Genomic DNA, 13744 nt, shown 5'->3' with positions numbered 1-13744 from the left:
ATTCTGAGGTGCTGGGTGGGCGTGAGTTTGGAGGGGACCCTACACAGCCCCCCATGGGTCACGGGCACCCATGAGTGGGGGGCATGTACCGAGCCGGCCGCACCCTGCCCTCGGGGAGCCGAGGCCTCAGGAGCCTGGCAGATAGGAGTGGTCCCAAGGTTAATTAATTATGACATTAAAAATTCGCCCGTTAAGGGGCCCCGCAAACAGGAAAAGTATTAATCACTCGTTTCCTCAGAGTGACAAGTGCGTTTCCCTAAATTCCTCTGCTGCTGACTTAACCGAATGATAATCTCCCGGCTGCTGCCATTCCCGTGAAGTCACAGCTCATGAATATTCCAGTGTCACAATTTGCTTTTTAAAAGGACAGACTTATTATTTCATTTTTAAGCTTGCTGTCACGAATAGTAATTTTCCAGGCCCTGAAACAATGAAACGGCAGTGACTTTCCGGTCACCCACAGAGTCCCAGGGAGCCAGTCCCTGCCCTGTAGGGGACCGGGTGGGGGTGCCAGGCCTTCCCACCACTCATCCGGACACGCAGTCAGCCCATGGGAACATGGCTGGACAGCAGTGAATATACTGCACCCCCGCCCCTCCCCTGGGCACTTCACAGTTTATAAGCAGGTGCACCGTTCAGCCCCGAGTTTCTGCAGGTGCCCTGCATGCGTGGGGCCACAACGGTGTCTCCAACCGCGAGCCAGCTGAGGGGGTGGGACGCTTCTCCCAGGAGCCAGACAGATAGCAGTTCAAATCCTGACACCGAGTGATCTTGGGCAAGGCACTCTGGGCCTCAGCTGCCCATCTGTGAAATGGGGTCTGGAGCCAGGATTGGACCCAGGTTCACCCAGTGCCAGAGCCGGTGTGCTCGCCCCCTCGCCGATGCCTCAGGTCTGGCGAGACAGAGCGTCGGGACCCACTGCCCTGAAGTTTGGATCTTCTGTTCCCAGTAGCAGAGGGACTAGTGGTAACACCCAGCAGCTTCCCCGGGAGCACCCTCCGGGTGTGATTTCTACCACTCGACGCGATTACAGGCCATTCCGAAAGCCCAATAAACCGTAGCAATTCACTAAATACGTGTTTAAGTGGAAAATCAGATGCCGTGGCTCCCTTCCATAATTGTTCATATGGGAAGGGACTCCTTTTCATAGATGGGCTGATGGTAGAGGGGAAGGGCCCTCCTCAAACCCCATCCCTTCCCCTGCGCCTCAGTGCTGTCTCCAGCGCCGACCTCCCTAGCCCCAGCCTGTCTCCGGAGAGACCCCGAAGGCCCCCGCCAAGGCCGTCCTACAGATTGGGGGCCGCTCCTCAGCCTGGCCTCGGGTCGGCCATCCAGGAGGCCCACCCTGCACCTCCCAGGCCTGTCCCCACCCCCACCCCCGCCTAGCCTTTCTCGCGCTCTGCACCCACAAAGCCCCTGCCTCAGCTTATCCCGCCCCCGTGACCCCCGAGGCTCAACTCGAACATCCCTCTGCTGCAAAGCCCCCCCCCCGGCTGCCCCTGCCAGGCATGAGCCGGGACCCTCTGTGCACCCCCGGACCCAGTCCCCTGGGTCAGAGTTCAGGTCTTCCCATTTCCCTGTGTTTGCTTCTGCCTGTCCCTCCTCGGTGACAGGGATTACTGCGTCCTGGACCCCAGCCCCAGCACAGGGCTCCCGGGAGAGCTGCAGTCGACCTCGTTCTTGTTCCCACGAATGAAGAATGAATGGATGAAGCATCGATCGGAGGGACCTGTGCCATAGGTTTACTCTGGAAATAACACGTCCTTACAAAGTGTGGCCCCCAAGAGAACCCCTCTTGGGGAATTACATCGTGCCTCACTTTTCCAGAACAGTGCTAGAGAGGATGTGTAAGAGCTGCGGTCTTGACCTCCAGGGGTCCACAGTGTCCTCTGCTGACAGCCGAGATGCTGCCCCATGGGCCCCAGCGATGGGATTAAAGGGGAGATCGTATAGGGCGGCGTAGCTTCTCTCGGCTCCCCAGAGGGAGCCCCCAGCCGGTGCCGGAAGCGTGCTCTGATCGGCGGACAGCGCTGTGCGCACAGGAGGCAGCACTGACCCCGGGAACAGAGGGGCTTTACCGTAACCCGACGTCTTCAACTGTCCTTGGGATCTTGTCACAGAGAATCTGAGTGGCCGGGGCCTCCAGAGGCTTGGTTTCCGGAAGGCTGTGTGCTCTTTGCTGAAATGGCATTTGTGGAACGTGCAGTGACTTTTCACAGGGACACCACCGGCCCCATGGGGGAGGGGCCTAGGGGGCAAAGCTGGCTCACCCACGAATGCCGTTTACGGTCCTGGGTGGGGGCACTAAATGCCGATTGCACACCCCTGCCCCCTGGAACAAGAACATCGGGCAAGCCTGTCCCAGGGGCTGAGGCCACACCACCCCAGGGGAGAGTGCTGGTGTCAGGAGATCCCAGCTTGGTTCCAGGAAGCCCTCGGGGCGATGGGGGAATCAAGAGGCCCCCAGATGGGCAGGGGCCCTCCGGAGGCCATGGGGAGTCAGTGCAGGGCAGGGTGGGACCCAGGCCCCTGAGGCCCCTTCACAGCTGGGGTGGCCCCAGGTGCACAGCCTCAGGCTGCACCAGCCCCCGCTTGCTGGGGAACCCCTGCAGTCTGACATGCAAAGTCCTTGGGAAATCTCACCAAACACCTGCCTGCTTTCGCCACCGCGAGGAGAAGACGGAGGATGTCAGAAAGACCCCAGCACCTCCTGCGCCCAGATCCCTGGTCCAGAGGGTCCCCCCACGGCCAAAAAGGTGTGGCTGTGCCTCTCTCCGAGGTGCTGAACCACCCCCTCCCCCGCCCCCCCCGCCTCTGGCCGCCCTACTGTCTGGCATTGTCCCTTGCGTCCTGCCCTCGCACCCTGACACACAGTTTGCTGTTCTCATATTCTCATTTTTTATGTTTAAAATCGTGGTTATATGCACAGACACACACACACCATTTTAACCATTTTTTAATTTTTTTAATGTTTACTCATTTTTGGGAGAGACAGAGACAGAGCGTGAGCAGGGGAGGGGCACAGAATCCGAAGCAGGCTCCAGGCTCCGAGCTGTCAGCACAGAGCCCGACGTGGGGCTCGAACCCACGAACCGGGAGATCACGACCTGAGCTGAAGTCAGACACTCAACTGACTGAGCCCCCCAGGCGCCCCCATTTTTACCACTTTCAAGGACACAGTTCAGGGGCATTGGGCACATTCACACTGTCGAGCAGCTGTCCCCCCGTCTGTCCCGAGAACGTGTTCATCTTCCCAGACTGGACTCTGTCCTGTTACATGTGGACCCTCCCCTCCCCCAGCCCCACCCCACCACCCGCCTCCATGTCTGTGGCTCTGACTCCTCCAGGACCTCCTGTGAGTGTCCACTCCTACAGGATGTGTCCCCCTGTGACGGGCTGACGTCACTCAGCACGGTGCCCTCCAGGTTCGCCCAGTTGTAGCAGGTGCCGGGGTTTGCCTCTGTTTGAAGGCCGAGTGATATCCCGTGGTGTGGACGCCCCACATCTTGCTTGCCCACCCATCTGTCACTGGACACTCGACTTCCGCTTTCTGGCTACGTCGATGAACGCTGCCATGGAACCCAGTATACAGATACCTTTTCAAAACCTGCCTTTATTCTTTCGGGGACATAACCAGAAGTGGGGGCGCTGGGTCATATGGCAGACCAGTGTCCAGTCCTTTGAGGAACCTCCACCCTGCCTCCCACGGTGTCTGAGCCACGCTGCACCCGCGCCGGCAGCCCGCGGGGCGCCCATCCTCCACGTCCGTGCCACGCTGCGTTCTCCCGTTCGGTGGGTGGTAGCCGTCCCCCCCCCCCGGGCCCCTCCTCTCATCTCGTCCTCCTCCTGTTGTGTTTTGTTTTTGCTTTTGTTTGTTGCTTTGTCTCATCTTGTGCTTTTGCAGTGGGGAGTTTTCCAGGGGCCGGGTGTGATGGTGGAGAGCACGATTCTGGATCCAAATCCTCGCCTTGACTCTCACCAGCTGCGCAACCTGAGCCCGCTGTCAGAAGAAATGAGAGACGGCCTGTAAGGGGCCAGCGAAGTGCGAGCAAGAAAACACGGCAGCTCTTTTTACCGTCAGCTCCGCTGCGGGCTGGGCCGTGTGTTTAGGGAGGACTTTCACGCACAGCAAGGCTCACGCCGGTGACCCGGCCGCGGAGGGGGCTGGCTGGCAGGGGGGTGGCTCCACCACGGCCACCACCACCCCCCCCCCCACCTCCGGGACAGCACCTCTGGGGGCGCGGGTCCAGGTGGCCCTAAGGGGAGGGCTGCGGCCACCGCAGCCCCAGAAGCGCCTCCTTTCCCTCACTCGGAGGCAGGGAGGCAGGCGGCGTCCGCAGAGCTATGAGCTAACGCTTCCCAGTTCTGAGATAATGGCCTCTGAACAGGCACAAAAGAGCTGATGTCTGGGCGCCCCCGAGGCAGGAAGTATCCGGCACCGATTCTGGGAACATGAGACGTTTAAGCGACTGCCTTGTTGAATATTTCATGATTTACATTAATGGATTTCTGGTGTTTTTCATAACAAAACTGTCCACATTATGATGGGTTAAGATGCGGTTATTCCGGCCACTCTCCCTCCGAACACCCTCTCGGAGCGCCGGCCACTGTCCCTCTGTCTGCCTGAGTCTTCTCCCCCAGAGCCTGCGGGGGCCCCCCGGAGCCCACGTGTCCTAAATGAGGCTCCCGGCCTCGGGGAAGGCGGTCCAGGCACCCCACAAAGTGGCCTGGGGTCTGGGGCTAGAGGGACCTGCATAGGCCCCCCAACACATGCTCCCCGAGACCACTTGGCACCCCCAGGAATACATTTTTTTTTAATTAAAGTACACAGTTTATCCGATTTCCCTAGATTTCATTTAAGTCCCTTTCCTGCTCGGGGTCCCCCCCGCACCCACACTGCAGGCAGCCGCTCCGGGCGGGGACGGAGTCTCAGACTTTCCCTGGTGTTGACCACCTGGTCGGTTCCGGGGAAACCAGGCCAGGGGCTTCGCAGAACGGCCCTCAGCTGGGATCTGTCTGACGTGTTCCTCTTGCCGGGACGGGGGCGGGGGTGTGGGAGACCCCGGAGCCGAGGTGCCCTCGTCATCACGCCGTGTCGGGGGCACACCGTCGCTGCGACCGTGGCCCCCCTCCCAGGCCGTGGCTGACCTGGGGTGCTGGCAGCAGGCAGCAGGGAGAGTCCTGCACCCTTGCCCCAGGGTGGAGGGCACTGGCAGGGCAGAGCTGGGCGGCCGGGCCCCAGCTCAGCGGCTCTGGGGGGTTCCGCCATGACCTCGGGCCTCCATACTCTGCAGACTCAGCCCACAGGACCCACAGTGCCTGGAATATTTCAAAATTCCTAGTGTAATATCCCAGAAACCAGAACCATCGAGAGCCCCTCAGAGGTGCAGGCAAATCCACAGTCAGCGTGATCCGAGCAAAACAAAATTAATTTCTTCCAAGGAGCGCGTGGCCTCACCACCGGGGCTGGCTGGCTCTTTCCTCGGTCGCCCCCACCCTCAGACCCCCCGGCCTGGCTCCGTAGGCATCACCTCCAGACTGGGAGAAACGGAGGCCCCACAGGCTCCGTCCAGCCTGAGGACACGCCGTGAGGGTGGCCGGGAGGAGCCCTCGCTCAGCAGTCCCAGGCGGGTCCGGGCTGGGAGCGGCCTCCATGGAGGCCGTGTGCGGGGAGGCGGCTGGCCCCCAACAGCGCTGGGGAGGGCGGTCACGGGGTGACACGGCGGTCACGGGGTGACACGGCTGCCCCACCGTGCATTCCTAGCAGGGCCTCTGGGAAACCGGGGCTCGTGGCTGAGGTCACTCGGGGTTCAGCCCAGAACCTCCCCGCAGACCCTAGGACTCTGTGGGCTGACCCCCCCGGGGTCCCCGCCTTCACGGTCCTGGGGCTCAGCCCAGCCCAGGCACCTGACCCTGGGGCAGGGAGGGGGGAGGCTGGCCGCCTTCAGGGGCCACTCTTGTGGGCTTGACGGTGCTCCCAGGGCCTCACAGATCCCTCCTCCTCCTCCCACCGCATTGTATGCAACTGCCAGGAGCATTAACACCAGGGATGCCCCCAGCGTAAATGAGTCAGAACCAGCAGGCTCAGCACTTGGGCCTCCCGTCAGGTGGCCACGGGTCTGTCCCAACGGAGGGCCGCGTGGAACCCCCTGGGGACACAGTGTCAGCCCACCTTCCTCTTCTCCCTGTGCTGAGCCCCTCTCAGCCCCAGGGCACCGAGTTGCACTCTGCTTTCGTGGGGAAGGTGGGGGGGGGGGTGTTCCACCCTGGCAATGGCCACTGGGCAGTGCGGGCAGGACACGCACCCAGGCCTCTCGGCCCTTCTGCTCTCGGGCCACCAGGGCATAGGGTGAGTAAGCCAGGCTGGGGAAGGGTGAGGGGTGGGGTGGAGAGCCAGGAGGGCGCAGGGGGCCAGGGCCCAGGCGAACTCGGTCCCACATTTGCTGCAGCGGCACCCACTTGGCTGTCCTCAGCCCCTGTCACTATGTGATCACCCCTCCCACTGGGGGAACGAGTCCCACTAAGAGATGGAGAAATGGGGGCAGACACGGGGGTGTGACTGCTTCACTCAGCGACTCCCTCCCACCACTACCCCAGCCCTATTCCTCCAATAAGACCGGAACTTCTGGGCAATGGAGGGGCCTCCCCAGATAGTCACGGGGGCTCAGGTCGGGGAGGCCCACAGCCACACTGGCCCACCCCTCCCCCACCTGTCCCCCAGCTTCCCCAGCCCATCACCCACCCCTCACCCACCCAGCCCCCACCCCTCCTCCACCCAGCCCCCACACAGCCCCCACTCAGCCCCCACCCAGCACCCACCTAGCCCCCACTCAGCCCCCACCCTCCACTACCCAGCCCCACTCAGCCCCCACCCAACCCCCAACCTCCCCCACCCCCACTCAGCTCCCACGCCTCCCCCACCCAGCCCCCACTCAGCCCCCACCCAGCCCACAACCTCCCCCACACCCACTCAGCCCCCAGGCCTCCCCCGCCCAGACCCCAGTCAGCCCCCACCCAGCCCACAACCTCCCCCCACCCACTCAGCCACCACCACTCCCCCATCCAGCCCCCACTCAGTCCCCACCCAGCCCACAAACTCCCCCACACCCACACAGTCTCCACCCCTCCCTCCCCCGTCCAGCCCCCTCTCAGCCCTGACCTAACCTCCAACCTCCCCCACCCCTACTCAGCCCCCACTCCTCCCCTGCCCAGCCCCCAAACTCCCCCACACCCACTCAGCCCTCACCCCTCCCCCCTCCCCCCCACTCAGCCCGCACCCAGCCCAGACCCAGCCCCCACTCAGCCCCCACCCCTCCACCACCCAGACCCCACTCAGCCCACATCCCTCCCCCACCCAGCCCCACTCAGCCCCCACCCAACCCCCAACCTCCCCCACCCCCACTCAGCCCTCACTCCTCCCCTGCCCAGCCCCCAAACTCCCCCACCCTCACTCAGCCCCCACCCGTCCCCCGTCCAGCCCCCACTCAGCCCCCACCCAGCCCCCACCCAGCCCCCACCCAGCCCCACTCAGCCCCCACTCACCTCCCACCAGTCCCCAACCCAGCCCCCAAACTCCCCCACCCCCACTCAGCCCCCACCCCTCCCCCGCCCAGCCCCCACTCACCCCACCCCTCCCCCACCCAACCCCCACCCAGCCCCCAACCTCCCCCACCCCCCCAGCCCCTCCCACACCCTCCCCCACCCATCCCCCAGCCTAGCTCGGCTGGTCTTGGTGGCTCTGCAGTGCACATGCGTGGCATTCAGACCGGGTGCCTGCCGAGGAGGTGGTGGGAACACGGCGTTCCCTTGGTGCCTGGCCAGGCGGGCCAGGCGCCCTCCCTCCTCCACGCAGGCACTTTCGCAGAGGCAGCGAAGTTCCCGGACGCCACTGGTCCCCAGACACACGCTGTGCACGGCCAGCCGGCCAGCCCAGCCGGGGCCTACAAGCAAAGCAGGTGGGCCCCGCCCGCTGTGGGCGGGGTGTCAGGACCCCCACAGCGCTTATACCTGGCCACGGCTCTGACACCCCCAGACCCCACCCCCGCCGGCTCTGGGCCGGACTGCCTGGGGCCGGGTCGCCCCTCCTCCTCTGTGTCGGTCCACCCCAAGCTCAGTGCTTGTCTGCCCCTTCTCCACCTCCATCCAAGCTTGTCTTGGAGACACCTGCAGCTTTGAGCACCGGTGTGCGGCCGCCCTCGGGGGGTGCTCACAGCATCCTGTGCTTCCTCCTGACACGGGGCCCCACGGGGAGCCGGAGCAGGGCGTCCTCCCTGGGCAGTGGTGCAGCCCCGCACTGGGGGACTCTTCCTTCTGCTCCTGCCTCCTCTGCACCGCCCCTCGGGCTTGTTCCTTCCCCGCCCGGCTCCTGCCGGACACATGGCCTCTCCAGAGCTCCTCCTCCAAGAAGCCTTCCCAGTCTGCTCCTCCAGCATCATCTGGTCGAGGTGGACCTGGGGTGGCCCTCCAGGGACTGAAGGACAGGGCTCCCTAACCAAGGCTCACCCGCTCTCACTCACCAGGCCCCCCGCAGACACACCTCTGAGCTGGCCCAGGCCGAGATCTGCACCCCATCCAAGAGCAGACACCCTCCGGGACCACCGAGAGGGGTCCCCACTATTGTGGTGTCATCAGCCTGAGACAGCATTGTCTAACCCCCCGGGAGCACTCACGTCAGCCAGGGGTGGAGGGAGGACGTGGGGACGCAGCCGGGGGCCGAGGGAACCTCCTTTCCCTCGTGCTATGGGAGAACCCCACCTCCTATGGCCTCCCAGGGAAGTGGGTCCACTGCCCCCCATCACCCATGTGTCCCCCACCATGGCGAGAGGGCCGGCCGAGTCACCCCAGGCCACCCAGGAAGGGGTCTGACCAGAGCTGGCACTCTGGCTTCCCTGCCCCCGAGGCCAGGAGCCCCGCTGGTGCCCACCGCCCACCCCCCCACACCGAGGCCGCCCACAAACACCTCGGTGCTGCCCAGCCCGCGCCTCTCCGGGAGCCCCCTGCGCGGCAGAGAGGGTCTCGCGTCCCAGCTGGCACCCGTGAGTGACGCCAGAACGGTAATTCCTAATTAAATAGAAGAGAAAACCGGGGACTGAGGAGCGATTACCCAAATCGTTGGATCGTTGGATCTCGAGGAACAAATATGCCGTCGGTGCCGACCGCGCCGCGGACACATGGCCATAAAGCGGCGACAGAAGGGAGCCTGGCAGTGAATACGGAAACCCTCTTTTCGGGGACCGTGCGCTCGTAAAGGGGCCGCTTCGTGGAGAGCCCGCAGAGGGGCAATGGCAGCCCGGAGCCTGATTTATCCACGCAAACGCTTTGTAGTACTTGAGATTAATACAAATATTTAATAAAGAATCAGGGTGGTTTATCTGTAATGCAAAGAGAATCACATCGCCTATATTTTTATTACTGAAAAATTGGAAGCGGGGAGAAATAATGATGGAAACCACTGTATAAATGACAAAAATACCCATTCTGGTTATGTGCACGGCTCTACAATCTCCCTCTACCCTATAAACATAATCTATTCACACGGCTCTTTCGGCGGATTCCAGAGCCCGCTCTGCGTTGTGGAGTTTAATATCACCCCGTTCTCCACGGCACAGGGAAGTGATTAAATAAGAAATAAATTTGGCTGTCACTGCATTTAAAATCAAATCAAGGATCATTTGTTACCCAAAATGAACCAGTTCTCCTTCCCTGCCCATAAGCAGGCCGCTGTTTGCCGAACCATTTAGAAATGTATATACAGTAAATTCGGCACATAATGGCTCGTACGATAATACGATCTTTATGCACCGAGCTGCCGGAAGGACCGTAAACAGCACATGGCTTTTTTAATTTAAAGTTATAGGTATGAGACTTCGCAGACCCGTCTCAGGTCCATCTGAATCTCGTTGGCGGAGGCCCGCGCACAGCGTGGGGTCCCCAGATCCCCTCCCACCCCCACCTCCTGCCCTTGCGTGGCGGAGGGGCCGAAGCAGAACTGAGGGTGCACGCCCTGACCCTAAGCCCCTCGAGGGGCAGCAGGGCCCGGAGGGGGAGACAGAGCTGACCCCACCCGGCGTGCTTTCTCACCCGAGACAGCGTCTGCGGGCCGGGGCGCCCAGCGATGGCTGAGAAGCAGAGTGGGCAGAGGAACCAGGAGCCGCGATCCCAGGCCGGCCCCGGGATGGCCGGTCCACGGGGCTCAGACGCCCTTCCGAAGGTAGGGCCCCGGAGGTGACTTTTACAAGCGTTCGCAACACAAATGTTTGCCAGGCTTTAGTCCTGAAAGGGGTCAATGCGCTAACCCATGCACTGGGAACCCACGTCTTGGGAAATGCACTAACCCATCACCCTGGCGGTGTCCAGCCAGACAATCCAGTTAAGAACCACGTGGGCGTCCCTTTCTCCCAGGCCCAGAGGGCTTGCCCACAGTCCCGTCAAGCAGGCCTGTCCCCTGCCCCAGGCCAGGAGCCCCGGGCTGTTCTCTCCACCCCCTGTCCGTCCATCTGGGACCTGCACCTGCGCTCAGCTCAAAGCTGCCTCCCACTCAGGTGTCAGCGTCCGAGATGCCGTCACCAGTGTGTTCACGGCTGCTTCTCTTCCAGCCGGACGGGAGACGCTCACCCCGGCCCCTTCTCCCCGGCCTCCAGCCCCCGCTCCTGCCCGGGGAGGGGAATGCTGGGGGATGGCCGGGGGTGGCCAGGGCCGCAGGGCTGCAGGGCTGGGGTTAGAGCAGCGTCCCTGCCCCAGCCAACGCCCGCAGCAGGTAAGGGCAGGGGACACCTGGCAGTTGCTTCTAGTAGGGAGACTGAGGCCCAGGCAGAGGCAGGAGTGCTTCAGGGTCACGGCCTGGAGCAAAGCTGGCCTTGCCTGCTATGACCTTGAGTCCAGCTCAGCACCCTGACTTCCGAGTCTCCCCCACCCACACCAGCCGCCGCCTCCCCTGGAAAGTGGGGCCTCTGGGAGGAAGCACGTTAGTTGAGCAGGGTCAGGGCCTGGAGCCGGGACAGAGGTACCTCCACCAGGCCCAGAGGCCCCAGCCCCAACTCTGACCTCTCACCCCGGACCCCATCCCAGACTGAACCCCCTTCCTTCCACGGGACATCCCCCACCCCCAGAGCCCACAGAACTACTGGACATGCAGGCCCAGGGGACTGTTCCTCCCGGGGCACAGGGGACACGGCTCTCCAGTTCGGGGGACTCGGGCACCTGTCCCCGTGGGCTGGACGCGGGCGAGCCCCTCCGCGGGGCGGTCCAGCAAGCATCCAGAGAGGGTCCGCGGCTGCCTGCCACCTCATTAGCGGCTCGCTGTGCTAAAACGTGCGACATAAACTTAAAAATTAATTGCTTCACCTTCTGAAGCGTCTTTAACCGCCCCAGAAAGGAGATATGGCTAATAACCATAATTTTAAAGTCAATTCTTGTTAGAAGATTATGTTTGACCAAATGTCTTTTGTGAGCTCATTATTTCACATTTTCTCCTCCCTCAAAAAAAATCTTTTATGTATATTTTGTCCCTAAGAAAATACGGGACGGGCCATGTGGACACAGCTCCCCTCTGCCTGGCCGGGGGCAGGGCGACCCCGGGGGCTCAGACCCCTGCAGGCAGGCCTGGGAGCGCCTCTCTTCCTCCCAGGGGAAGCGTGGGGGGTGAGGAGGGCGTTTCTGCTCTTCTCTCCACTGGGGACTCACTGTCAGTCCGAGGGCACCCTCCTCCTCCGTTCGGGTGCCCCTTGGAGCCCTCGGGGCTGGTAGGGCATGACCCTCAGGTGCCCCTGTGACCTCTGGGCCTGGCTTGCTCTGCCCACGACTGGAAACCAGTGAGCGCACCGGCTCCTGGGCTGGGGGTGAGGGGCCTGGTAGTTGCCCCTTGCTGGATGCCCGAGGCGGGGGCCTCAGGGCCTCACGGGCCCCTGGACCCTCAGAGGCTGCTCCCCGGTGACCTGACTCATAGAAGAGGGGGCCCAGACGCAGGCGGGGAGGGACGGCGGGGGCCTGGAGACGGTCCAGCACATTTTCCTTCCACCACCATTCGGCAGGACCCCTCTCTGTCCCTCGGCCCCAGGAGACAGGTCGTGACGGATATCAGCCCCTTCCGAGGCACAGGTGGGGCTCCTAACCAGAGACCCCCGGCCCTGGGGAGCCACCCTTAGTATGCCATGTTCACACGTGTGTGTGGGCACAAGTGTTGGGGGCACAGCACTCGGGGGCTGAACACCTTCTCCCCGGAGCCCCTGAGCCTGAGGCCAGCGCAGGGCCCGCTCTGCCTGCGTCCCAGGGCACCTCCGCGCCCCCGGGGTGTCCGCAAAGAAAGCCAAAGGCCGAGGGTCCACCAGCCTGCGAGGACGGCCCCCTGGCTGCAGACGGAGGGGGTGACAGAGGCTCCCAGGCCCCCTCCTGAAGCAGGTTGATTTTTATTGCCTAGAGGACAACAAATCACTCTCTGACAATAATCGGAATGAACAGACACTTAATTATGAGGCCATGAGACAGCATGATTATTAATTTCAGAGTGTGCAACCCAGTCCTAAAGGCTGAGCCTGGACACTTACCGCGGGCGCTCCGGGGGGCCCCTGGGGGCAGTCAGAGGCGGGGGGGTTCCAGGCACCAGGGCGAGGGCCGCTCCCAGGGAGCCCCAAACCTCTCCCTCCAGCCTGGGGAGCCTGCGCTGCAGGGGAGCGGTGTTGCTTGGGCTCCGGACCCCCCAGAGGCTGCCCAGCCAGCACGCCCCAGGGTCTGACTGGGGTGAGACCGGCCGGCCCCTCGGGCACGCAGGGGTCCGTCCTGCGGTGCTACTTCCTTCCTGGAGGGCCCAGCTCTGCTGAGAAGGTCCTGGGCCTCAGTCACCCCCAGCAGGGCGGGTGTTGGCAGCCGTGTCGCAGGAAAGAGGGGGACTCGGGGGTTGGCACAGGCTGACCTCAAGAGGTGGCCTGTCCCCCAAGCCTCGGTGACACGTGCTCCCTCCTAGGGCTTCTCCTCTTTTCCCACACCTCCTGTCTCCCCAGAGTTCGGTAATTCCTCCCACGGCATCTCCAAGCCTTGGGGTGCCGATCCTCCCGGGCCTGTGGGGCCTCGGGGCCGCGGACGCTGCTCTGGATGGAGGCCGGGGGCCGCGGTGGGGGGGGGGGGGGCGCCGCAGCCCCGTCGTGAGGTCGCAAGACCCAGCGCACAGCGGCGGACAGCCCTCCCCGGCCACCAGCGAGAAGCCGGGTTCCAGGCCGGGCAGCCTGTGCGAGCCGACTGCCAGCCAAGCTGTCGGCTGGTGGCGCTTGGCAGGCGGTGCGGCAGAGCGGGAAGGGGTGTTTGCAGACTGCCGCTGACAGTTTCCCAGACGAAGCCGCGCTGGTTAAACACGAGAAGTGAGCAGTGCCCACGGGCAGATCCCGGCCAGGAGGAGACGAGCAAGGCAGGAGGTGGAGATGTGGAGGCCCGTCTCCCGAGGGCTGGGCTGCTCGGGGTCCTCCCCTCCCACCCGTCCCCCCCCCACCCGACCTGGCAGCCTGGCCCGGTGCCAGCCGTCCCCCCCCAACCTGGCAGCCTGGCCCGGTGCCAGCCTGGCGTCCAGACCCCTGAGGGTCTCCGCTTCCCGCCTCTGTGCACGGCCAGTGTGGCCGCCCTCCGGGCTGCAGGGTGGTGGGATCTGGGGGAGGGGCCTCGACCCCTCCGATGGGGGTCCCTTCTCTGTCCTCCCAGGCGGGCTGCCGTGTGGGGTGAGCTGACCAACCTCATCTGGGAAGGAATTTAGGACAGGCTC

Source organism: Panthera pardus, unplaced genomic scaffold (genome assembly GCF_024362965.1).
Source record: "Panthera pardus isolate Hobbes unplaced genomic scaffold, ASM2436296v1 HiC_scaffold_20, whole genome shotgun sequence".
Classification (NCBI taxonomy): Eukaryota; Metazoa; Chordata; class Mammalia; order Carnivora; family Felidae; genus Panthera; species Panthera pardus.
This window is presented reverse-complemented; position numbering follows the sequence as displayed.